At 42.8% G+C, this 26,266-nt stretch overlaps 1 long non-coding RNA gene across 4 annotated transcripts in view; it reads left to right on the plus strand.

Annotated features, from left to right (window-relative positions):
• Positions 1 to 21,526, plus strand: part of LOC149121709 (uncharacterized) — a 35,645-nt gene extending 14,119 nt beyond the window's left edge. The window contains exon 3 of one of the 4 annotated variants that reach the window (XR_016223084.1): positions 21,316 to 21,526. This is a non-coding gene — a long non-coding RNA (uncharacterized LOC149121709). Of the gene's footprint in view, positions 1 to 3,104; positions 3,419 to 14,757; positions 14,777 to 20,899; positions 21,291 to 21,315 lie in introns of those variants that run through there. The other 3 variants (XR_016223085.1, XR_016223087.1, XR_016223081.1) reach the window with 3 other exon arrangements.
• Positions 21,527 to 26,266: the final 4,740 nt, after the last annotated feature.

The raw sequence follows: 26,266 nt of genomic DNA on the forward strand, positions 1-26,266 counted from the left end.
TTCTTTGCTTCTTGATATTTTTCTCTAAAATGTCAGTGAGATACCGTAGAGTCGCTCAGGGAGACATGGGGGCCTCAGATTCATGAGGTTTCTGGAAGTTGGCCTTGATTCTTAGACTCACATCTCCCCAGATCATCTTCTCTTCCCTGGTGGGGTGAATTCCTGCCCCCACTGCTAGGATCCATGACAGCCACCCATCCACTTCTAGTGACCAAGATCCTGCGTGTTATGTGGCCTCTTAAGTCCTGACACCTATGTCATTTCTTTGGATTTTTCAGAGCCCATGTGTATCTCCTCCAGAATGCATAAGAACATGTGCCCTGCACAGGGAACTGGAGGCACTAATTCATTCTCACTTGTCTAGTGAAGTGTAGGAATATCACCCAGCTGGACATGGAGTTGCATCCAGTCCCAATGTTCTCCTGGAGACATTGGGGTACCTCCAGCTAAAGAGGTCTTCTCATGTGAATGGACATCCCCACAGCACCCACCCTCCTCAGGAGGGTTGACTAGGAGACAGAGAGAAAGAAGGAACCTAACATTAGCACCTGACTCACTGGCACTGTCAGTCTCTCTTTCACATACCATACAATAGACAGATGGGTTTCTCCCTTCACATTGGCAGGGATTTATTGATGCCATATTCTTAGTTCTCTGCATCCTGGGTTTATTGTTATATTCATACGAAATTTTGGTAGATCTGTTTCTGTTTTATAACCCCTTTTTTACAAGGGCTAGAAATTGCAAGAGTAAAGCTTTTTTCCCAGATGGCTGCAACAGCAGGGGTTAGGCCAAGCCAAAGCCAGGAGCCAGGAGCTTCTTCTGGGTCTCCCACATTGGTGGCAGGTGGGCCATCTTATGCTGTTTTTCTCAGGCCATTAGCAGGAACTGGATGGGAAGTGGAGCATCTGGGACAAGAACTGGCACCCATATGGGATGGCAGCATCACAGATGGTGTGTTTACCCACTATGCCATGACGCAGAAGTAAATCTTAATGACTCAATATCTACAAATAGTATTTGCTAGACCTGTGTACTAATATTGTTTGGCACCTGTTTCCCTAGATGCCATTTATCCATCATTCTTCAATCTACCAGTTTATTCATCCATCTCTCACAAATGTAATCCTTTTAAAGATTAAATAGAATACCAAAACTTGAAAAGATCAACAAACCTGAAGATTAGTAAGTGACTATAAGTTCCATATAAAAATAAACAGTGGTTCAGAATAATGCAAATGCATACATAATCACCCAGTATGATCTTTCAAAAATATCTATTAGTCACCTGTTTTTTTAAAGATTTATTTATTTATTTGGAAGAGAGAATTAGAGAGAGAGGGAGAGAGAGAGAGACAGAGGGAGAGAGATCTTCCATCCTCAAGTTCACTCTCCCAGTGGCCACAACAGCCAGGGCTGGGCCAGACTGGAGCCAGGAACCAGGAGCTTCTTCTGGGTCTCCTATGTGAGTACAGGGATCCAAGTACTCGGGCCCTCCTCCACTGCTTTCCCAGGCTAAGTAGCAGGGGGCTGGATTGGAAGTGGAGTATTCAAGACACGAACCGGTGCCCATATGAGATGCTGACACCCAGACGGGTGGCTTTACTCATTATTCCACAGTGCCAGCCCCTAGTCACCTATTTTTATGCTTAATTTATATGTGTCAACTTGGCCAGGCCTTGGAACACAGGTATTTGGTCAAATGCTAGTTGGTTGTATTTTTATATTTTTAAATGCTAGTTGAAGGAATTTTAAAACTGAGATTAATAGTAAGATCAGTAGACTTTGAACAAGCCAGATTTCCCTGCTACATAGATGGGCCTCATCCAATCAGTTGGGCGACAATCCAGATTTTCCCAGTGGAGAGGATTCTGCCTGCTGATGGCCTTTGGCTGGGAGCTGCAAGGTCAACTATCCCTGGCTCTCCAGCCTGCAGCCTTTCCTGCAGATTGTGGACTTGCTAACCTCCACCCTTCCAAAGTTTTCTAAAATAAATCTCTCTCTGACATACATGTGATGGTTGACATGCACACCCTGTATGTGTCACTGTCTCCCTGGAGGACCCTTTTTGCAAAGTGCACCTGCCATATGTCTGGCACCTTTCCTAGAGAGAGGGATGCACAGAGGAGCAAGGTCTTATTTTCTGTGGAGACAATCGTCTGCTCACATAGGGCTCTGCATGATCCTACCATGAACAGGCATGCCAGGTCGGTGTAGGATGGGTGATCAGGAAGAATAAAAACATTCAAATTCCCTTTTCCGTGAGCACAGTGTCAACATGGAGGGCTCTAAGGGGCAGTTACAACTCTAAAGCTTCCTGGGGTGAAGCCACACTTTCACAGAGGCTCATGGGGCTCAGCGTTTGTCCATGTGCTATCTTATCTAACTCTCTGAAACAAATCCCATAGAAGATAGACAAGGTGCATAGATTTCTAAAGTAGAGAAAAATAGTATGCTCAAGGATTTTCGATGCTTTATCCAGAAGTATACAGAAACAGATCTGAAAGGCTTTTTTTTTTTTCAAGCAGAGTGGACAGTGAGAGAGAGAGAGAGAGAGAGAGAGAGGTCTTCCTTTGCTGTTGATTCACCCTCCAATGACTGCTGCGGCCGGCGCACCACGCTGATCCGAAGCCAGGAGCCAGGTGCTTCTCCTGGTCTCCCATGCGGGTGCAGGGCCCAAGGACTTGGGCCATCCTCCACTGCACTCCCGGGCCATAGCAGAGAGCTGGCCTGGAAGAGGGGCAACCGGGACAGAATCCGGTGCCCCGACCGGGACTAGAACCCCGCGCCGCAAGGTGGAAGATTAGCCTAGTGAGCTGTGGCGCCAGCCCTGAAAGGCTTTCTTATTCCTAGTCTGGTCATATTCTTTTATGTTACTGAAAATATGCATATGTTGTGATTTATTAAAGTCAGATTTAGTATAAGATTATATGCCTTAAATCTACTTGAGCCACTTTTTTCTGTAAATGGGTGAGTACAAAAATATTTATACATGCTACTGATGATGAAAGATTAAAACAGTGAAGATTAAAAGCATGTGAATACTCCGTGGTAAGACATGAAAGAAATTATTGTGCACAAAGTTAATTTAATGTATTTCTTAGAGGCCAGTACTGTGGTGTAGCAGGTAAAGCCGCTGCCTGCAACACTGGCATCTCATATGGGCATGAGATCCAGTCTTGGCTACTCCACTTCCGATCCGGCTCCCTGCTAATGGCCTGAGAAAAGCAGCTGAAGAAGGCCCGAGTGCTTGGGTTCCTGCCACCCACATGGTAGACTCAGAAGAAGCTCCTGGCTCCTGGCTTTTGCCTGGCCCAGCTCTGGCCATTGCTGCCATCTGGGCGAATGAACCAGCAGATGGAAGATCTCTGTCTTTCTGTCTCTTCCTCTCTTTCCATAATTCTGACTTTTAAATAAATAATTGAATCTTTAATAAAAAAAATCTTAAGTGATTCATAGCGTGTGTGTGTGTGTGTGTGTGTGTGTGACATATATACTCACATCATTCATTCAAAATCATGTACTGACCACATGCTGGACTCAGGTGTTTGGGCTCCATCAGTGAGCAAAATATTCAAAGACTTCAGGTTTGTGTACATTCTTTTGATAAAAATTTTAATTCACTTGAGACACACAGAGAGAGAGAGAGAGAAAGAGAGAGAGAGGGCACTCATTGGTTCACTCCCCAGGTCTCTATAATCCCAGGACTTCTCCAGAACAAAGTGAAGAGATGGGACGCCAATCCCTGTCTCCCACATGGGTGACAAGGACTAAATGACTTAAATCCTCCCCTGCTGCCCCCCGCCTAGGGTCTGTATTAGCAGGAAGGTGGAACTGGGAGCAGAGCCAGGAATAGAACACAGGCACTCTGATGTAGGACACAGGTATCTTCCCTGCTAGATTGGAAGCTTGCTCCCTTGTGTATGTTCTGGTAGTGGATGACAATATGAAAATAGCAAGCTTAATACATTAGCTGTCATATAGAGTGAGAGCTGTGACGAGGAAGCCATGCTGACAAGCGGGGAGACCATGCTAGGCAGAGGGGCAATGACTGTGTGGTGCCACTAAGATGTATGACAATGCCTGCAGAGTGGGAGCAAGAGTGGAGAGGAGCGTGGTGGGCAGCAGGTCTGACAGGAACGGGGCCCCATCCTTCAGAGGCCATGGCCATTGTCAGAACTACTTTTATTGTTGGTGAAAAAAAGGAGCTGTGTTTAGGTTTTGATCTTATATTTCGAAAGGCTAATCACTCTGGCTGCTGTGTTCCGAAGAACCTTTCAAGGTAAAAGAAGGGACACAGAGATGCCTGTAAGAAGGGTGGCTCAGCCATCAGAAAGGAAAGAACAGCTGGGTCAGAGTGGAGCGGCACAGGTGCGAAGCGGCCACTCTTGGTGAGTGCTCCAGCAGCACTAGTGGATTTCCTGCTGGGTTCATTGTGGGCAGTGCAAAAATGATAGGGGTCAAATGCCACCCATCGTTTGTGCTGGAGTAAGCAGAAGCCAGCATTTCTAACAACTGATATAGAAAAGTCTTTGGATGGACAAGGCTGGGAGTGCAGAGAGGGGATTCAGGAGCCATGCCAGAGCCATGCTGAGTGGGGGTGTTGCAAGTCATGTGAGTAGAAAGTCAAGTAGGAAGTTGGAAGGAGGGGAAAGGAAAGAGAGTCCACTGTTTTTCTTTTTTTGTTGTTGTTTATGATATGCTTTTAAAGATTTTTATTTATTCGAGTGGTAGAGTTACAGAAAGAGAGAGGAAGGAAGGAAAGAAGGAAGGAAGGAAGGAAAGAAGGAAGGAAGGAAGGAAGGAAGGAAGGAAGGAAGGAAGGAAGGAAGGAGGAAGGAAGGAGGGAGGAAGGAGGGAAGAAGATCCACATTGGGATTTTTTTAAAGATTTTTATTTATTTACTTAACAGGTAGAGTTACAGACAGTAAGAGAGACAGAAAGGTCTTCCTTCCATTGGTTCACTCCCCTAATGGCCTCTATGGCTGGCGCTGCACTGATCCGAAGCCAGGAGCCAGGTGCTTCTTCCTGGTCTCCCATGGGGTGCAGGGCCCAAGCACCTGGGCCATCCTCCACTGCCCTCCCAGGCCACAGCAGAGAGCTGGACTGGAAAAGGAGCAACTGGGGCTAGAACCCGGCACCCATTATGGGATGCCGGTGCTGCAGGTGGAGGATTAACCAAGTGAGCCACAGTGCTGGCCCCAACATTGGAATATTTTTGATAATTTAAGTTAAGACTCTAAATTTTTTTCTATAGGTCCTACAGAGTGCATCTTAACCTACAAATGCTTCTAAATGGCACCACAAAATCTTGAAAATTTGTAGCAACCAGTGTTTTTGTAAAAAGCACTTTTATAGAATAATATTTTATGGAGCATTTGAAAACACTTTTTGTAAATAATGAGTGATCCATTTTGCTTATGTATAGCAACGGAGGTAAAAATAAAATAAAATTTATTTTAGAGGTAAAACTTATTTTAGGTAAAATAATACTTATTTTAGAGTTTTGTTTTATGAGTGAAACTTAATTATTAAATACAATACACAAGGACTTCAAAAAGTTTATGAAAAAGGATTTAAAAGATAAATTTATCTTGGTAAAAACTATAAAATCATGCAACTAGTCTTCTAAAAAGATTCATGGAAAATACTTATTTGGAAAAATCATTCATGGACTTCAAATATTTTTTGCACCAAAATAATTTTTTTTGAAAAAAGACTTATTTATTTGTTTGAAAGACAGAATTAGAGAGAGAGGGAGATCAGGAAGCAAAAGGGGTGGGGGAGACAGGAAGGGAGAGAGAGACAGAGAGTTCTTGGTCTACCTCCCAAATGGCCCCAATAGTCGGGTCTGGACCAGGCCAATACCAACAGCCAAGAACTCCATCTGGGTCTTCCACATCAGTGCAGAGTCCTGAACACTCAGGCCACTTTCTGCTGCTTTCCCAGGTGCATTAGCAGGGAGCTGGATTGGAAGTGAAGCAGCCAGGTCTTGAACCAGTGCTCATATGGGATGCTGGCATCACAGGCAATGGCTTAACTTACTGCACCACAACACTGGCCCATAAGCTCATTTTTTAATTCCTATTTCTCCACAAGCATTTTGAAGCAAACTCGTAAGTCTAAAATAAGGAATAAATTTCCTTCTGGAAGAGCTTTCCATGTGAAAAAAGTAGACATATCACAAGCAAGGTTTCCCAGCAGGGCAGAAGGGTAGAGTGCAGCAAGAACCTGGACCCTGTGTTACCTGCAGCACACAGGCTGGGGGGACAGCAGATTGCATGCTCCAAATTTCTTGAGGTTAGTTAAAAGGCAGTTGCGCCTCCAAACACCAAAACCAACAATTATAACACATGCCAGTCATTCACTGAATTCCCAGATCAGACTGACGGCCAACATTTTTCATCTGCCTACAATTCCTTGGGTAAGATCACTATTATGAAAACATTGCCAATGTATTCTGAACCTTCTCTTCATGGAGGGTAACAGGTGCAGCATGTTGAGTTACTGTTTATTGGAGTGCCTGTTCAGATCCTGGCTGCTCCACATTGGATCCAACTCCCTGCTAATGCACCTGGCAAAGCAGTGAGAAATAGCTCAACTACTTGGGCCCCTTCCACCTATATGGGAGATCTGGATACAGTTCCTGGCTCCTGCCATTGGCCTGGCTCAGTTCTGGCTATTGTGGTCATTTGGGGAGTGAACCAGCAATGTAAGATTCTCTCTCTCTCTCTTTCTCCATCCTTCTCTCTCTCTTTCTCTCTTCCTCTCTCTCTCTTTCTCTTTCTCTCTCCCTCTCTCTCTCTCTTTCAAATAAATAACACTCAGAGATTTTAAAAGAAGCTTCTCTTAGTTCAACACAAGTACGGCATTCAAATCTACCATCCATGATCATGACTCTGGCATCATGTACATGAGTGTCTTTTAACTGTGTGACAAAAGACGTTGAAAATTCCAAACCCTGCACTTTCATTGTATAGTCCAGAAGTGGAAGGTCAGAGCAGGCCCTGGCAATGGTGTAGGGACAAGCATATCTCAGAAAATATATGGGCCTTCAGGCTCTAAGTGACCTGTTAGGCAAGCCTCTTCACAGGTTCTGGGTGCACAGGTTGTGTCCAGTTAACATCAGCTGCATCGACCTCTGGAAATGGGCAGGGCTTAGTAGGCGCAGACAACCTCAGGGACCATGCACTCAGTTTCACTTTGGCTTTGAACTATGTCCAGTTGGGGCCAGTGCCATGGTGCAGCAAGTTAAGCCACTGGCCGTCACATTGAAGCACTGATTCAAGTCCTGGCTGCTCTGCCTCCAGGCCAGCTCCCAGTAATGCACCTAAGAAAGTAGCAGATCACAGCCAAAGAACTTGGGCCCCCGCCACTCACATGGGAGACCTGGATGGAATTCCAGGCTCCTGGCTTTGGCCTGGCCCAGCCCCAACCATTACAATCATTTGGGGGAGTGAACCAATGGAGGGAAGATCATTCTCTCCCCTTCTCTCTGTCACTTTGCATTTCAAATGAAGAAAAAAAATAAAAAATGAACAACTATGCCCAATATGTCTCCTTCAAGGAGAGGAGAGGGATAGCAGATGCTGGAAGGACTCAGGCCTTCATGAGCCAGTAAAACCCATGTAAGGTCTCAAGAAAACCAATGCAAGGGAAGACTAAATAAATACAAAAAACAAAGGGAGTCTTCCTAGGACTTTTCCTCCCTGATGACTGGAACACTGTTTTGAGCTGCAAAGCCTTCATAAGGTCCTGAGCTCAAACTTTGTAAGGTACCATCTGGCTAGCTAGGATGTGTTGTCTAAAATTTTGCTGTGCAGTCAGAACCCAGAAGGTAACCGTAGAGGGGCTAACCTTAGACACACGGTCGAGTGGCTAACCTTAGATGCATGGTGGAGGGGCTAACCTTGGATCCAGGAGCTTTTCCCCAGCCATGAGTCTCAGCCCCATCAGGTGGTGTCCATTCGGCTAATTAATTCAGTTAATTAATAAGTAGAGGACGCTGTTATTTTTGAGCATAATCATTTTCATAGCTGGAGGCAGTAGGCAGAGTTCCTAAGACACAGAGATGAAATTACTAGAGCCTTGCATGCTCTGTCACTAGATGGAGCCCACACTCAAGTCAGGTTGGGGGGTGTCAGAAACACAAGACTTAAAAGCAATGGGAGAATTAAGATGCCTTAAGTGACGCTGGATGCAGAAGAAAGGTGCCGAAAATAACTCTGACAGCTGGGCACGCCTTCACTGGGAATTTCTAGACTTTGGGCGGTTTCGTACTCAGTGCACTCTCACTGCAGACAAGCTGATGGGCACTGTAGCGCAATGTGGTTGGAAATGATTTGCCAAGGATAACAGAGCAAGAGGTATATTCTCGGCCTCAGAGGTAGATGGATTACCAAACTCTTTTGACCTAGGTCACACAACCTCTGAGAGTTGTTCCAGGGGTAAATTCCACGTGGCTGTCAGTTGCTCCCAGGAGGATGCCCAGAGGAACACTGGTTGGTTTTACGGCTCAGAAAGGTGGACATCTGGCTGCAGAGACTGCTGGTCTCCCTGACGGAGGGAAGTCGTAAAGTCCCGGAGTGACTCTGGGTCAGGGGTCAGAAAACTGTTCCTTATGAGTGCTGACCAGTACAGAGCTTTGATTTTTGCAGGCCAGATGGTGTCTGTCCCAGTGACTCAGCTCTGCCAACGGGTAGTACAAAGCAGCCGTGGCAATATTTAAACAAATGAGTGTGGCTGTCACCAATGAAATTTTATTCTTGGACGCTGAAGTTTGAATTCTATATAGTTTTCATGTGTCAGAAATGTTACTCTACTTTTTGATATTTTTTTTCTCTCAAGCATTTAAAATCTAGAAGCCCCTTCTTACCTCCTCAGTTGGAAAAAAGCAAGCAGCAGGCTGGAATGACCCTTAAGCTGCTGTCTGTTGCCGACTGCCCTGAGTTAAAAGCTAAGGTATATGTGTACAGGTTGGGGAGCACCTCTTGTCCACGTGTGATGTTTCCTTACTGATAAGCAACACTTGAAGTTACACTCCTGGCATCTTTTTCTATCATTAACTCTCCCATAGATGTGGATTTGCCAGACTGTAGGATCACAACATTAGTTCATACTTCCCACTTTGAAAGGACAGAGATATTTGAAATGTAGATGGTTGGTGGGTATCTTCTTGCTATTTTTACTACTTTATTTGGGCCAATGGAGATCAATGAGTGTCCATCACCCGGCTGGGTTGTCCTCTCTGCAGTCTCTCTAAGACCTCTGAGACAGGTTGTGTTTCAGTCCCCAGCAGGAAGTCTGTTTACCAGGGAAACAGGTTCAGCCACAGTTCTAGATGGCTTCTCACTGGACTTCATCCATCGTGTCCAATTTTGTTCTCAGTGACTGGTTCAGAAGCTTGGCACATCAGGCAAGCACTTGTAAGACATGGAGACTCCTTAGAGGTGGGTGTGTTGACCTGAATGGACTCTAATTTCTTTCTAAGGTTGGAGACTCTAATTTCTTTCTAAGACTGGAGGAAGTGTTTTCCTCTCTTCCCCCTGACCATGAACAAGGACACAAGCTGCCATGTAATTAATGTTGGCATCTGCTTTGGCCGTGAGAGAGCAGGCCTGGGGGCTGAGAACCTCCTGTGAGGACACAGAAATGCAGGAAAGGGTGAAACCTTGCCAGAGCTGTGACCCATGCATGGGGAGAACCCATTCTGACACCGAACCCCTTGTTTGGTGAGAAATACATTACTTTTGTTATTCTTTTTGTTTTTTAAAGATTTGTTAATTTGAATGGCAGAGTTACAGACACACACACACACACACAGAGAGAGAGAGAGAGAGAGAGAGAGAGAGGTCTTCCACCTTCTGGTTCACTTCCCAGATCACTACAATGGCTAGAGCCAAGCCAATCTGACGCCAGGAGTGAGAAGATTCTTCTGGGTCTCCCATATGGGTGCAGGGACCCAAGAACCTGGGCCATCTTTCCCTTCCCAACCCATCGGTAGAGAGCTGGATTGAAACAGGAGCAGCCAGAACATGAGCTGGTGCCCTTTGGGATATTGGCACCACAGGCAGAAACTTAGCCTACCACTCCACAGCGCTGGCCTCAAGAAAATTATTTATTCCTTTGAGAGGAAGAGAGATGGAGAAAGAAAGAGATCCCATATACTGGTTCACCACTCCCAAAAGCTTGCAACAGCCAGGGCTGGGGAGTGGCAAAGCCACGACCAGGAACTCAGTCCAGATCTGCCACATTGGTCGAAGGAACTCAAGTACTTGAGCCACCACTGCTGCCTCCCAGGGTCTTCATTAGCAGGGAACCAGAGTCAGGAACCAGAGCCAGGCATTAAACCCAGAACTTTGAGAATGGATGCCCGCTAACTGCCTGCTGTTGAGCCTTCAACTTGGCTGTGATTGATCATGTGAAGTCAGGTGAAGAGATGCACCCTTGGTACTTGAAACATTTTTAGGTTTTCAGATTAGGGGTGCTCAGCCTGTAATGGCAGGCATGCTTTCATAGACATATGTAATTTTGCACCAGTGGCAAATAGATTTGGAAAAGCTTAGCCAAAACATTCCAAAAATATCTTTATAGAGGACATCCACAAAGTTAATCAATTAAAGCATTTCAGGAAATTTTGTTTTATTTATGTAATACCTCTTTGAGTTTTATTTATTTATTTATTTTAAAAAGAGTTTCAATAGAAAGAGAGATACAGAGGGAGAGAGGGAAGAAGGGGGGGGACGATATTCTATCTGCTGGTTCAGTTCCCAAATGGCCACAATGGATGGGACTGGGCCAGGCTGAAACTAGGAGCCTGAAACTCCACCAAGGTTTCCCACACAGGTGCAGGGAATCAAGCATTTGTGCCATGCTCCACTGCTTTCCCTAGCACATTAGCAGGTAGCTGAAGCAGAAGTGAGGTAGCTGGAACTTGAACCAGCATTCATACAGAATGCAGCAACTTAGCTCGACACACCACAACACCAGCTCCAGGTTTTCTTTATGTAATATTGATCCTCACAATAGAAAGAAAAATCTTCAGAGAAACTAGGAAATTTAAATTTGAGTCAAACTTTACTTTTTTTTCACTACATAATATTTAATGGTTAGTTTGAATCATGAATCATTCTGAGCCCCACAGTACATGGATTTTAAAGGCTATCTAATTATAATTGAAATAATAATTACTGGGGCCAGTGCTGTGGGGGAGCTGATAAAGCCGCCACCTGCAGTGCTGGCATCCCAGATGGGCACTGGTTTGAATCCCGGCTGCTCCTCTTCAAATCTAGCTCTTTGCTATGGCCTGGGAAAGCAGTAAAAGATGGCCCAAGTCCTTGGAACCCTGCACCCATGTGGGAGACCCTAAAGAAGCTCCTGGATCCTGGCTTCAGATCAACTCAGCTCTGGTCGTTGCGGTCATTTGGGGAGTGAACCAGTGGAATGGAAGTCCTCTCTCTCTCTCTCTCTCTCTCTGGCTCTACCTCTCTTTGTAATTCTGTCTTTCAAATAAATAAAATAAAATAAATCTTTTAAAAATAATAATAATTAGTGACCTAAAAGGAGGCTTATAAGATTAGAAATCCATACAAATGCATATCCAAGAAATTAGAGAATGGTGTCATTACAATCATTAATAAATAACATGCATAATTTTAATTCAAACTGAAGTTTGAATTTAGTTAGTCTTTATTTGTCTTGAAAAAACAAACATACAAACATATTCTTCTGCTTTCCAATAGATGTCAGTATGAAAAAAGAAAAGAGCTGGCTATTTGCTGTAACTGTGTTGCTGGATAGCTTTTCTCCTTTCTGATTTCATATACCCCGAATTACTATTGCCAATCTGAGCAATACAATAGCAAGGAGTATTTTTAATACAAAATTGTTAGTATACTCTGGGAGAAAATTCATGGAATTAGTTAAAGGAGCATTTGAGTGCTTTGTATTTTCCGGATTTCTTTGGGTCAATTTTACTGTAACTCTTACATTTGTAAGTTTTAACTCTTCTTCTTTGGCCTCCATTGCCTGTTATTCATTCAACAGATGATTTTATGCTCATAAAAGGAATCTGCATATTTTCATGTGGCATTTTAATTTTTGAAACATAATATGCTTTTAAATGAGGATAAAAGGAATAGTCTTTATCATACACTGCATTTGCACTATCCCAGAACTTTAATTTACCTTAAACAAAGCATCATGTTTAATTAGCAGACTTCTTATGAATTTGTCAACAGTACACAAAATTCAAGGTGAGAAAGAATTGAGAATTTTGATTTTAGTTAAAACCAGAGAGAGTATTTATTCTGAAATTTGTGCTTAATCATCTGGCATCAGTATACACTGAGTTCTATTAAATTTTGACATATATGAAGGTCACAGGGCAAGTCCAGAACAGAAGCATGCATGCTGTGAACCAAGACCATGAAACAGCAACAGTGTCTTCATATTCAAAGGATAGCAATTTCTTCCTTTCTTTTTTAAAGATTTATTTTTATTTATTTGAAAGGGAGGGAGGGAGGGGGAGAGAGAGAGTGAGAGAGAAGAGAGAGAAAGAGAGAGGTCTTTCATCTGTTGGCTCACTCCACAGATGACTGAAATGGCCAGACCTGATCAGAAGCCAGGAGCCAGGAGCTTCCTGCAGGTCTCCCGCATGGTGCAGGGGCCCAAGCAATTGGGCCATCCTCCACTGCTTTCCCAGATCATTAGTAGGGAACTGAATCCCATGTGGAGCAGCCAGGACTTGAACTGGTGTCCATATGGAATTCTAGCACTGTAGGTGGCAGCTCAACCCGCTATGCCACAGCACTGACCGCGAGGGTAGCAATTTCATGGTGCCAGGAGCAGTGGTTCCAGCACGTCCATCCCATCTACCATTTGTTCCATTATTATCATTTCCTTAAATGTAATTTATTATCTTCTATTTTTCTATTTCAGTGTTGCTTCAAATGTAAAACAAAAGCAAATCTCTCACACTTATTCTTCATGTTTCATTTCATTTGTTTTTTTCTGGGTTTCTTCCTCTTCTTCCCTTGTGTCATGATAAGTGGAACTTAGAAGAGAAGGGGTACCATGTGGTGATTTGCCATACACAGCATAACAATAACACTTCTTTCACCACACAGGTATATAACATTGTAAACGTGTGAGTGTGTGTGTGTGTGTGTGTGTTATGTGTGTGTTTTGTCTGGACCCCTGCACAAATTTACTTTGGCAAATTTCAAAAAATGCTACAGTATTAACTATAATCCACATGCTGAATTTTTTCATCCTAACGGAAAGCTTGTACTCTCGGAGAGATCACTTTAATGTTTCTGAAGTCATGGACTTCTGGTGGAACTTGTAGGATGCTATCCACCCTTTAACAAAGATGTAGGCAATCCTTTCTTGGTCCAAGAGCCAACAGCACATGGTTTCTCATTACTCGTCATTAGTTAACAACTCAACCAAGACATGTCATTCAATCTCTCACAATTGGATTTATCATACTTGCCTAGCAGACAGACTTACTGTGAAGGTATTTATAAAATGATTTCATAAACAGGAAGGAATGATGTAAATCTAATGTTCTTAAAATCAAGGGAGAAAAATTGTGATTTAAAAACTTTTTTTGGATCTAGATTACTTTTACAGATGAAAGAATAATTTTGTTCCCACTAAAAAGTCTTAGAGGCTAAGGGTGCACAACTGCTTTGCTTGGAATGAGGTGAGCTCTGAGCATGCCAAAAAATAAGCAAATAGAAAAGTCAGTTTCTGAGTGAAATAAAATAAAAGGTGATCCTTGTAGTTTGGTTGCACAAATGCATTCAATCTGGTGTTTCCTTTAAATTAACTGTTTTCATTTTTATCAAAAATACATTTAAAAAAATTATCTTCCAACCTTTCAAAAATTCTATTCACCCACAAGCAAAAGTCCTATTACCATTTTCAAGTTTTGGTTCCACTAATTTGTTTCACTATCTCTAAATTTTCTTCTGTAACACTTTTTCTTGATTCACAAAATGTAGACGCTGTCTACCGATCTCATGATAGGAAATTCATTGGGTCCCACAGATCACCTGCTACACCTTTCGTACTAGTTCTGAAGACTTTCCTCCATCTGTTATCCACCCACCATAAGCATCCCATGTGGACCCTTCACTCTGTAAATGGGAAATCCTAGTTTGCACCATTCTCTGCACTTTTCTTTACCTGTTCTGTCTCCCCACTTACCTTCTGAATCACCAGTTTCATATTTCCAGGATTAATGATATATACGTGCTTCCAATAGCTATAGTCAACATTGTCCATTATTCTTATAGGGGATTCTAAGAGGTGAAAATCAATAAAAACAGTTTATTATGTCATGATACATCTTTCTTATAATACAGCAGCACCCATTCCTGGGTCTCTCAGTGGATCATGTTCTGGTCACAAGTCCTCAGTTGTCTCCAAGTTCCCAGTCATATTTTTTGTTTTTCTACCCTACCGCTCCCTGCCCCTACTGTCTCAGCAGATCTCCTTCCTGGTTCAGTCTCCGTGAGTGGCACTCAGCATTATCCAGGGGCATCTTCCTACTGCTCTCTTGGAGGAGCTGAACCAATCTTGTGCCTTGACCACCCTTGCTTTGTTTTTGGCTTATTTGCCATTTTCCAGATCACTTCCTGAAACAGCTTTCTAAGAAAGGAATTCTCCATTTCAGGCTCATAGGCCATTGCATGACTGTAAATTTACTGTACCTACTACATTGATCGATTGGCTGGTATTGCTTTCCAGGGTAAACTTCCCTTCATCCCAGACCTGTGGAGGTACCGTTGCATTGCCTGCCTGCAGAGTCTCGCTACTGAGAGGTCTGAAACCCATTTCCTTCATAACCTGGCTCTTTCTATGGAAACCCTCATGATCCTTAGATCACACAAATCTTAGGTGAGGAGTCTGGTTTCAGATCTTTGTTGTTATTTTTGTGGCTCCTGTTTGTACGAGCCAGTATCTCCTTTTTGCTTTCCTGGCTTTCCTTCTATAGCTGCCGTTGAGTATTAAAAATGGCTTATGTCTTCATTGCTTGAGTGTAACTTCTTAACTCTCACAGTTGCAGGTGCATGAGCAAGAAGACTTACGTCACATTTTAAGGCATTACATGAAGATGAAGAGGCTTTTTCCTGGAGTACCGACTCTTACACTGAGTTCATTAGGGAATTATTTTTACTTTTCCTTTCCTGGCAATTATCACCTGGGTATTAATATTTCATGTTCCGTGTAGAAGAAGTCTTGGATACAAGATTCCACTCCTTTCTGATTTTTAATTCCCACATTTCATTCTTATCTTCCATTTCTTTCTGCTGAGATTCTTCAGGGAAAACCTATTTTCTCCTTAGCTGGAGTCCTTGGCACTCACATTCTTCTGTGGGCCTCTTGACAAACTACTACACCGTTCATCGTCCATCTCCAAATGTGCTTTTTATTTGGAAAAAACTTCTGGCTACCGAGTCCTTTCCCCACTAATCTATTCTTTGAGGTAGACACTTTTCATTTCACTCAATGTGATAAATAGGTTTTTAAGAAGGAGTGGAAGATAGACTTGTAGGCTTGGTGTAGTGCTTGAACTTGGAACCATTTCTTGTTTTTCTTCAATTTCAATATTCACTGTAATAGGACTTCACAGTTTTGGAAATGTGTGATTGTTGATGGTAGTTGTTTTGTTTTTATTTGTTTTGTTTAGCTTTGGTACATGCAGCTTCTGAGAAGGTAAACAGAAACCTTTTTTACTGCACTACTAGTAGGTGAAGTTGAACTCGGGGATTTCCATAGCTTCTAAAGGTATTGTAGATAAAACTTATGATCACTATTGTGAATAAAATCATATATGGAGTACTCATTATTACTTTTCATAATAACTGAAATGGTGAAGCAACCAATGAAAGAATAAACAAAATAGGTATGCACACGTAATGGAATACCATAAAATCATTCAGGCTTAAGCAGGAGACACATGACACAAATGAGTCTTGAAAACATTTTATTAAGTAAGATAAGCTATTCAATTAAGGACAAATATTGTTAGATTCTAATTATGTGAGGTGCACAGAGCAGTTAAGTTATTAAGAAAGACAATAGGACAGTGGCTTCTTAGGGAGGAGGAAGGAAGGAATGGAGAGCTAGTGTTTTCTGGGTGCAGAAAATCATATGGGAAGATGAACTGTTCTGAAGATGGATGGAGCCACACTTAGACAATCATGGAAATACACTTAACATCACAGCACTATGCACTTAAAAATGGCTAAAATGATCTATGTTATATTCTGGTCATGTTTACCAAAGTAGCACATTACTAAAAGCATATTGGAGACCATCATTCCTTTGTTGATATTTTTCAATTTTTTTGGTCCTGACGGCAGACATTAGCTATGGAAAAAGGTCTGCCTTGTGTTCATTTTATCTGCTCTATACACTCCTTGCTCCTTCTTGACTTCAAGGAAAATCAAATCTTTGCACTTCCCACACCTCCACAGTTGGAAAATAGCACATGTAAAAGGATCTTAACTAATACCACAGGAGTGTCAGGCATTCGCCAGTGTGACTGAGAGCAAGGGTCCAGGTCTTTGAAATTTGCAAATATTCATTGTTATTTCCTGTCACAATATTCTGACATCTGCTTCAATCTCCAATATACAAAATGTTAATTTCACATTCTACATAAATAGCTTTTTTGAAAAGGGGGGGCACTACTTTTTCAATTGCACCCTCACTTAAGCACTTTTGTTTACTTAGATACTCTTTTAGCTTTTAGTTCAGTGAGAAATCAAGGAATATGATTATGATACTATGTAGCTTCAAGCACATCTGGTTCTCCTTTAAATTCTCATATTTACCCACCATTTGACTTTTGAAAAGTTGGTGAACCTCTTAGAGGCTCAGTTTTCTCAATTACAAAGTAGAGATAATAACTACTTAAGAGGATCAATGTGAGAATTCAACGAATTAATGCACATGACAAGGAACTTATCATCAGTAGCATCTATTATCTATTTAGAGGGAAATGGAAGTGAGTTAGAGAAAACTGGGCATTTCAGCATCAAGTAGTTGTATTCTAATGACAATTGTATAGAATGATTTTTTAATACCATAAGGGACTCAAAAAGACAACATGAGATTTTAATAATTTCAGTTTGTTATACACAAAAATTAGATAACTGCCCTTTTGCAAGCAGTTTTCTATAAAGAGATGGTTGTTGTTAAGCACATTTTAATTAGGCACAAAAACTCAGCATGTTTTAATAAGCTGTTTACAAACATTGTTAGCAATAATACCTCCTGGGAAGCAGTCTTTTTAATCTCCCCATTTCCTCCAATCTCACTGCTTTCACACACTTAATTTGTGTCAGATTTCAAACCATTTCCCAAAAACAGGGTGCCCATTTTTAAAGTATTGAAAGAAATTAAAATGGGATGTCCTTTTGAAAAAAAAATTGAAAAGAAGAAAGAACAAGAGAAGAAGGAAGGAAGGAAAGAGGGGGAGAGGGAGAGAGGGAAGGAAAGAGGAGGGGAGGGAGGGAGGAAGAAAGGAGGGAAGGAGGAAGGAGAAAATTCATATTATAATTCAACTTTTATCATTTTGAAAAATACCTCCAAAGAGGTCATCATCTTATTTACTGTTAGTCTTCAGTGCTCTATTTTGGTTGAATATTGATTTTGACTTATTTTTTCTGTTTCTCTTTCAGAAGTATAAAATAATAGATGTGAGACATTTGAATTGCAAAATCCAGGGTGATGGTTTAACTAGCCTTTCATTTCCCTGGCTGATTATGGCCATACACACAGAGGGTCTCAATATCACCCTAAACAGGATATTTTTTTCAAAACTCTTCTTTTGTTTCTGGTGGGTGAGCGAGGCTGGTCCTGGGCTTCTGAGCATGCTTAACTCTTTTTTTTTTTAAAGAGATATTTATTTATTTGAGAGGCAGAGTTATAGACAGAGAGAAGGAGAGACAGAGAGAGAGGTCTTCCATCCACTGGTTCACTCCCCCAAATGGCTGCAATAGCCAGAGATGGGCCGATCCAAAGCCAGGAGCCAGGAGCTTCTTCCAGGTCTCCCAGAGAGGCGCAGAGGCCCAAGTACTTGAGCCATTTTCTACTGCTTTCCCAGGCTATCAGCAGAAAGCTGGATTGAAAGTTGAGCAGCTGGGACTCAAACTGGCGTCCATATGGGATGCTGGCGCTGCAGGCTGATGCTTAACCTACTATACCACAGTGCCAGTTCCACATGCTTAACTCTTGCTAAAGCATCTGTGTGGATATGCAGGAGGCACAGACCCAGCTGGTCTTTCATGATGCACAGCCCCAGGGCAAGGACTTACTTGTTCATGGGACACAATGTGAGGCTTCTGCCTTACACCTGCCAGGCAGCCGCCCTGCTCAAGAAAGGTGACAGCTGGAAGAGAAAGTAGAGGATTCCTCTGAAACTTAATCACAGCAGTGTTCAAACTTTCTTTTTGAAGACCAGAGCCCCAGAGCCTGGCTCACTAAGCTTCTCTACCCAAGGTGAGTAGTGAAAACTACAGTCTATCAAGAATCTGAATTTCATTTCCTAAGAGAATAAAGTTAACAGAAATTCAGTACCACCACCCTTAAGAGACATCAAGTTGACCTAGAATCAGAAACAATTAAGCAGGTTCCAACTGCTCATGGAATTCTTTCTTCCTGTCCAGTCTTCTAAGTATAACTCTGCCATGTGTGATTTTCAGAACTCTGTACACTGAACTTTAATCATCCTCAGATATAAAGTATTTGGTGGGCAGGATGTCCAGGCACAAGTGCTGTAAACTAAACCAAACTGATCCACAGAGCTCTTCCAAGAGCCTCTGACAGGTGGATAAATACTCTTTTCCCTCTCAGTACCTCGGCCTTTGCAGTCAGAAAGTGTCCCCTTTATTGGAAAAGTCAACGCTAAGGCTGGTTATTGTTTCTCTAATATTCTGTTGGTAACATGCCACTTTCTAAAGCTTTCTTCATCAGTTCCAGAAAGCATTTGGCTCCCAACAATACAAAGGATGATGGCAAGCATTTCTGGTCAGTTTTGATTGAATGCAGATTGCAGGATTGTTTTGCTAGACCGCATTATTCTTTCAAATGTTTCTTCAGTAGTCGCCTATTACTTTCTAATGATAATCATTTGCATGTCCAGAGCTCTTTCTGTCCCTGATGTTTCATAATGAATTCACCCGGAATCCGTCTCTGTCTTCCCTGTGCTTCCCTCTGAGCTGGGCTTGTGCTTGGCCACCTTAATGAGGGGCTGCAAAGGGTGAGTAGGAAGATAATCCGTGAACACCACCCCGCTTAGGCTCTGGAGAGGGTGCTGGGCAGAGCACAACCTGTCCCATTCTCACAGCAGGAAAAAGTCCTAAAAGCATGCTATGAACTGGACTTCTTCGTCACCAATTTTCAGACTTGTTTTCCATGTGAATGCTGTGTGGCTCTTTGAGTTCTTATATAATGCGAAAGGTGAAGTGAAGGTTAGGCAATTCAGCTGGAGGACTGGGCCTTCCCAGTTCTGTTTTCCTTTTATTGTCTGCCGCCTCCGCCCCCACATGCTCCCTTCTCACTCCACTTCTGGTGGTCCGCGGAGCACTGAGCAGATGTTTCTCCCACACAGTGGGAACATTCCCGAATCTGTCTGTACGCCCGTCCAGGCTCCGCTCATATGGGAAAAGGAAAAGTTGGAGCGAAAGAATGAATTTCTGTTCTGTTCTAATTTCCTTTTGCATCTTTCAAAAGAGCTGAAATAGGGGAAAATTTTTAATATAGACCTATTCACCTTTCCCACACTAGTAGCCATGTAAGCTGTTTGTAAAGTGATTTCCTTTTGCACTTTAACAAATAAATAAATAAGCAAATGAACTCTAACATGCAACCTTCTAGCCATCTTACAGGAGCTATACCTTGTTAGAAAATTATACAGAATGATGTCCGAATTTTATTATATTTTTAATTCTTACAAATATTTTATTATATTCTATTAGAAATGCATTACGTGCTTGGAAATAGGAGTATCTGTAGGCAGTGATTTTCATATTCTTCCTCATTTACAAATTGGAAGAGAGGCCAGCATGCTGAAAACCCAAGACTTGCAGATAACAAGGCAGACATGGTTTCTATTCTCTCCCTTCCTCCATCCACTCTGCAGAGCTATCTCTTCACCCTTGGATGACATCTTGGGTAGCATTTATGTTTTTACCTGATGACTCCTTAATAATGATACTTCATTGGTCTCCTTTGCCATTAAAAGCAAATCATCATTTCATGTGGTAGGTATCTGGCCTAGTGGTTGAGACACCAGTAGGGACACCAGCATTTCCCCTGCAGAGTGACTGGGTTTGAATCTGAGCTGTGTTCCTGATTCTAGCTTCCTGCTAATGCTGAGCCTGGGAGGCTGCAGGTGATGACACAAGGATCTGGGTCCCCTTTACCAATGTAGGAGACCTGGATTGCATTCACAGCTCCTAGCTCTGGCCTAAAACCCAACACTGGTCATTGTGGGCATTTGGAGAGTGAAGAAACTCTCTCTCTCTCTCTCTCTCTCTCTCTCTCCTTTTTTTTTCTGCCTTTCAAATAAGTACATTTTTAAAAAGTAGAACAAAATAAAAAGCCAAGTAAAGTAAAGGCATGGATTGGACAATTGGCTGAACCTGATGTTATGCTGGATAAGAGCAGTTTAGTGGAGCAGTGAGAAGGAAAGCACAGCCAGAGTGTGTCCAAGGCAGAATGAGGGTGAAATTGGAAGCACTGATTCCAGAAAACTCTTGGAAGGAAATTTGAGGGGGAAGAGATGGAGATAAATACAGCTACCTGGAAGCAGAGAAGGGTGCTAAACAGAGTTTTCAAGTGGGAGGAGAATAGTAGCATTCTTCCTATGTGTTAACAGGAGTGTTGCAGAAGATGGAGAAACCTGAATCATTTTAGAAACCTGAATCAATCAGGTTTCTAAAGCTACACCCAATGGGCCAGGGTGCAAGGCAACTGGGGCCGCAGCGCCGAGATGAGCTCCACTTAGGAGCATGGGCCTCTCCCTAATAGGAACAGGCGTGGACGCTGGATAAAGCAGGTGAAGTCCTCTTCGTTGGCTTCTGTTTGCTTCTCCAGCGAAAGAGGAACAAGGTTATCGATCAAAACAAAGGAGGTGCTCCAAGTTTGAAGGGTATGGAGCAGCTCTCCAGGAGGCAGAAGGACTGAGAGCGTATGGAAAGGTTGCTGGACAGAATTTAGAACCACTGGAGGCGTGGACTCACACTCAAGGGACGCAGGTTTCAGGGTTGTGTGTTCCTCTTTGGTCACCCTCAGGTCCACGGGTACAGCTACAGCAGAGGCCTGGGATTCTACTTCATCTGAACTGTACTTCAGGAAGACGAAAAGAGCAATGATACATTTTGGCCTTGTAAATCAGCCATGTATGGGAGTCAGGAAATGCATGAGGAAGGGAGAGACTATGGAAGGTGGCAGCAGAGTCTCCTGGTGTGGAATCCCAGAGGGAGCAAGATGGAAAGAGAGGGTGCAGGATAAAATAGTAGTGTGTTGAAATCTTTGCTTAGTATATCCTAAGTAGATCTTCTGTATATAAAGATAATTGAAAAATGAATCTTGATGAAGAATGGGATGGGAAAGGGAGAGGGAGATGGGATGGTTGCTGGTGGGAGGGAAGTTATGGGGGGGGGAGCCGCTATAATTCAAAAGTTGTACTTTGGAAATTTATATTTATTAAATAAAAGTTAAAAAAATAGTAGTGTGTTAGACTGTGGCAAAGCTGCTGTTGTGGGTAAGGGCAACACACTTGACACAAGGGGACAACACAGTCACTAGAGCACTAATATTGGTGTCAGAGAGAGCATTTATGTGGACGTTGACTTCCTGAGGATAATCACAGAAGGAATATTGCAACCTATGACAGTGAAACATCAGCTGAAGTCTATAGGAAACTAGGGAATGACCAGGAGCAGTGAGAACCATCATGTAGTTTTATTTATTTATTTATCAGTCTGACTACAGAACTAATAATTATGCAAACTAAAACACAGAAGGTTCCAGCTGACTTTAATATTTTTACTGTTGTTAAATATTTTTATTTGTCTTCATGTATTTATTTGAAAGGCAGAGAGGCAGAGGGTGATAGACAGAGATTTTCTTTCTGCTTGTTCATGCTCCAAAGCCTTGTGACAGCCAGGGCTGGGCCAGGTAGAAGTCAGGAGCCCAGAACTCCATCAGGGTCTCTCACAAGTACTTGAGCCACCAGGGCTGCCACCCTAGGTATGAATTATCAAGAAGCAAGATCACAAGTGGAAAACCCCAGTCTTGAATAAGGTACTCTGATTTGGAGTGTGGGTGTCTCACTGTAATAAGTAATATTAACCACTGTAACAAATGCCTTCCCATGATTTTAATATTTCTTTTTTTAAATATTTATTTATTTACTTGAAAGGCAGTTACACAGAGAGAGAGAAGGAGATGCAGAGAGAGAGAGAGAGAGAGAGAGAGAGAGAGAGAGAGAGAGAAAGCGAGACAGAGAGAGAGAAAGGTCTTCCATCTGCTGGTTCACTCCTCAAATGGCCACAGTGGCTGGAGCTGTGCCGATCTGAAGCCAGGAGCCAGGGGCTTCTTCCAGGTTTCCCACCCGGTTGCAGGGGCCCAAGCACTTGGGCCATCTTCCACTGCTTTCCCTGGCTGTAGCAGAGAATTGGATCAGAAGTGGAGCAGCTGGGACTCGAACTGGTGCCCATATGGGATGCCAGTACTGCAGGCAGCTACTCTATTCACTACGTCACAGAGCCAGCCCCAATTTTAATATTTCTTTATGATTTTTTTTCCTTTCCAATGACTAAGGAAAACTGATAGGTTATGTTTCTGACAAAAAAAAAGTTATCCTAGTTCCTTAAGTAAATGCTGTTTACCATTCATAGTTAGTACAGATTAAACATCTCTAATCAAAAAAAATACAAAATCTGAAAATCTTCCAAAACCCACAACTTTCTGAGCAGCAACAAAATACCAGGAATGGAAAATTCCACACCTGACTTTATGCAATGCATCATATCCAATTTCCTTCAGACTATGTGGACAAGGTGTCTATGAGACAAATAAATTTCATGTCTAGAACTGGATCTTCACCTCAGTAGATCTCACGGTGTACATGTGAATACTCCACAATCTGGAAAGCTGAATCGCTTCTGGCCTCAGGTGTTTTTGAAAAGAGATACTCGATTGGTCATGGTATGAAAACCTGTCTTCTGAAATTCCCAGGAAGTCATGTTCTGGGAATTTTCATCAGCTCTGCAGGGTTGTCCCCATCCCTATGCTCGGGTGACATGAACTCTACCTGCTTTTGATGTCCATATCCTCAATTTCCAAGGGCTTTCTATGCAGCAAACAGCTGTGTGTTTGTAGTATCAGAGAGAATGCTCATGAACAGTGCTATTTAAAAGCCCAAAATAGTGAAAGGAAGAGCAGAGAGGCAATTGATCAATTAGGAAATCAAAATGTGATCCTCAAGATAGGGCCGGCGCCTCAGCTCACTAGACTAATCCTCCGCCTGAGGTGCCAGCACTCCGGGTTCTAGTCCTGGTTGGGGTGCTGGTTCTGTTCCGGTTGTTCCTTTTCCAGGCCAGCTCTCTGCCCAAGTGCTTGGGCCCTGCACCCGCATGGGAGACCAGGAGAAGCACCTGGCTCCCGGCTTCAGATCCGTGCAGCACGCCGGCCGTAGCGGCCATTTGGGGGGTGAACCAACAGAAGGAAGACCTTTCTCTCTGTCTCTCTCTCTCACTGTCTAACTCTGCCTGTCAAAAAAAAAAAAAAAAAAAGATAGACACACAGAAGGTAAAGTAGACCATATTTCATATATAAATCTTTAACTTAATTGTAGTAGAAAGAATAGGAAAGATAGAAAAAAATGGAAGTAACATAATAAAATACACAGAACAAAGACGGGAAAATAGGTACTAGAAAGAGAAGTGTACCTGAAAAACAAGAATTAGAAATTTTAAGTTGTTTTAGGAATCTTAAATGGAAAAAGGAAATTTTGTTTTTGAGTTATGATTTCTCAATTCCCTTATATTCTTTCCAAGGTTATACCCATTGGCTTGATTCTGTGAATGTACTATGAAATAAAACCTCATTCATTAATTACTGATGCAGTGTAAGTTATTGAAAAGTCCAAAATTGGTGATTAAATAAATGTAGTTTTATTTACTTAAAATATAAAAGTCAGGAAGGGTGTTGGGCACAATAGTGAACTCTCTGCTTAGGATGGTTGCATCTTGTATTGGAGTGCTGGGTTTGAGTCCAAGCTGCTCTGCTTTCAATCCAGATTCTTGTGAATGCACACCTGGGAGGCAGCAGATGGTGACCCAAGTACTTACATGTCTGTTACCCATGTGGGAGACCAGGTAGAGTCCCCTGATCCTGGATTCTTGCAGTCATTTTGGAAGTGAGCCAGCAGATGGAAGATCTGTCTACCTCTCTGCTTTTCAAATAAACTATGTATATCATCTGAATTAACTGCTCATAGGAATGGCAGAGGTGGTGATGATCATGATCTGACCCATGGATCTCACTTTCTTGATGAAGAACTAAGGACAAGGGACCAGCAGACGGAATTATGAGGCTTACGTTCTAAAGACATCTTGGTCATGTTCTCTGTTCAAGGTCATACAGCTAGGAAGTGATTAAATTGGCATGACACACTAAACACAATTCCTTCTACAGTTTTCTCTCACCAAGAAAAAGTCATCTTTAAAGAACTCCATGAGAGGCTGATGCTGAGATGCTATGACTTAAGTCTCCTCTTGCAACACCATATCCCATATGGGCATTGGCTTCAGTTCCGGCTGCCCTACTTCCAATCCAACTCCCTGATAACGTGCTTGGGAAAGCATAGGAGGTTGGCCTAAGTATTTGGGCCCCTGCCACCCATGTGGGAGACATGGATGGAGTTCCAGGCTTCTGGCTTTTGCCCAGTCTGGCCATTGTGGCTATCTGGGGAGTGAACCAGCAGTGGGAAATCTTCCCTCTCCCTGTCACTATGCCTTTCAAATAAAATAAATAAATCTTTTAAAAAACTCAATGCCTGTGTATGACAATTAAGTCATTTCTTTGGGGGAAAAGTTATTTTAAGTAGCTTAAATATGACCTAAGGTATTTGGCTGAAAGTACTACTTATAATTCATTTAAAAAAAAAACAGAAAGAGAATAGTTTATTTGTACAGTGGGAAAGGAAATTTCAGCTCAGTCATGAAACTGATCACAAGCTTAAAGGGAAACTTCTTGGGGTGGGAGTTTGGCCTCACAGTTAAAATGTCAATTTGGATGCCTGCATCTCCCATGAGACTGCCGGGATTCAATTCCTAGTTCTGGCTTCTGATTCCAGCTTCCTGCTAATGCAGACCGGGGGAGGTGGCAGGTGAGGTCACTCAGGGTTGGATCCCTGCCTCCTGTGTGGGAAACCTGAGCTTCAGCACTGGCCCAACCTGGCCATTGTACATATTTGGAGAATCAACCAGCAGATGGAAGCTATGCCTGTCTACAAAAAAAAAATCATCTCTAGTTATAATTTGACTATATGCTAATTTAACATTGAAAATATTGGTAAGGCCAGCACTGTGGCTCACTTGGCCAATCCTCCACCTGCGGCGCTGGCACACTGGGTTCTAGTCCTGGTTGGGGCGCTAGATTCTGTCCCGGTTGCCCCTCTTCCAGTCCAGCTCTCTGCTGTGGCCCGGGAGTGCAGTGGAGGATGGCCCAAGTCCTTGGGCCCTGCACCCGCATGGGAGACCAGGAGAAGCACCTGGCTCCTGGCTTCGGATCAGCACAGTGGGCCAGCCGCGGCAGTCATTTGGGGGGTGAACCAACGAACAGGAAGACCTTTCTCTCTGTCTCTCTCTCTGTCTCTCTCACTGTCTAACTCTGCCTGTCCAAAAAAAAAAAAAAAAAAAAATTGATAAAGAAAGGGAACAAGGGTGACAAGACCTCTGGCTAAATCTTAGAGGGTATGTGGAAACTCTTTGCCTCTAGAGCAGAGGTATAAAATATTGGATTACAAATAATTCCTCTAGGGAGCTCCTTATTTATGCAGATACAGAGCGCATTTCCTGAGGAACAGATTCTGGAAGCAGCAGGTGCTACGATGCCCATGAACTTGACTCAGTGCACAAACCCAGACACCTGCCCCTGGGTCAAGCTACTCAAGAGAGGTTTTATCCAATGTCTTTTCCTGAATGAATGATCTAACGTCGTACAACTAAGAGGT

This window comes from Oryctolagus cuniculus, chromosome 16 (genome assembly GCF_051225735.1).
Source record: "Oryctolagus cuniculus isolate XC-2025 breed Fujian yellow rabbit chromosome 16, ASM5122573v1, whole genome shotgun sequence".
Taxonomy (NCBI): domain Eukaryota; kingdom Metazoa; phylum Chordata; class Mammalia; order Lagomorpha; family Leporidae; genus Oryctolagus; species Oryctolagus cuniculus.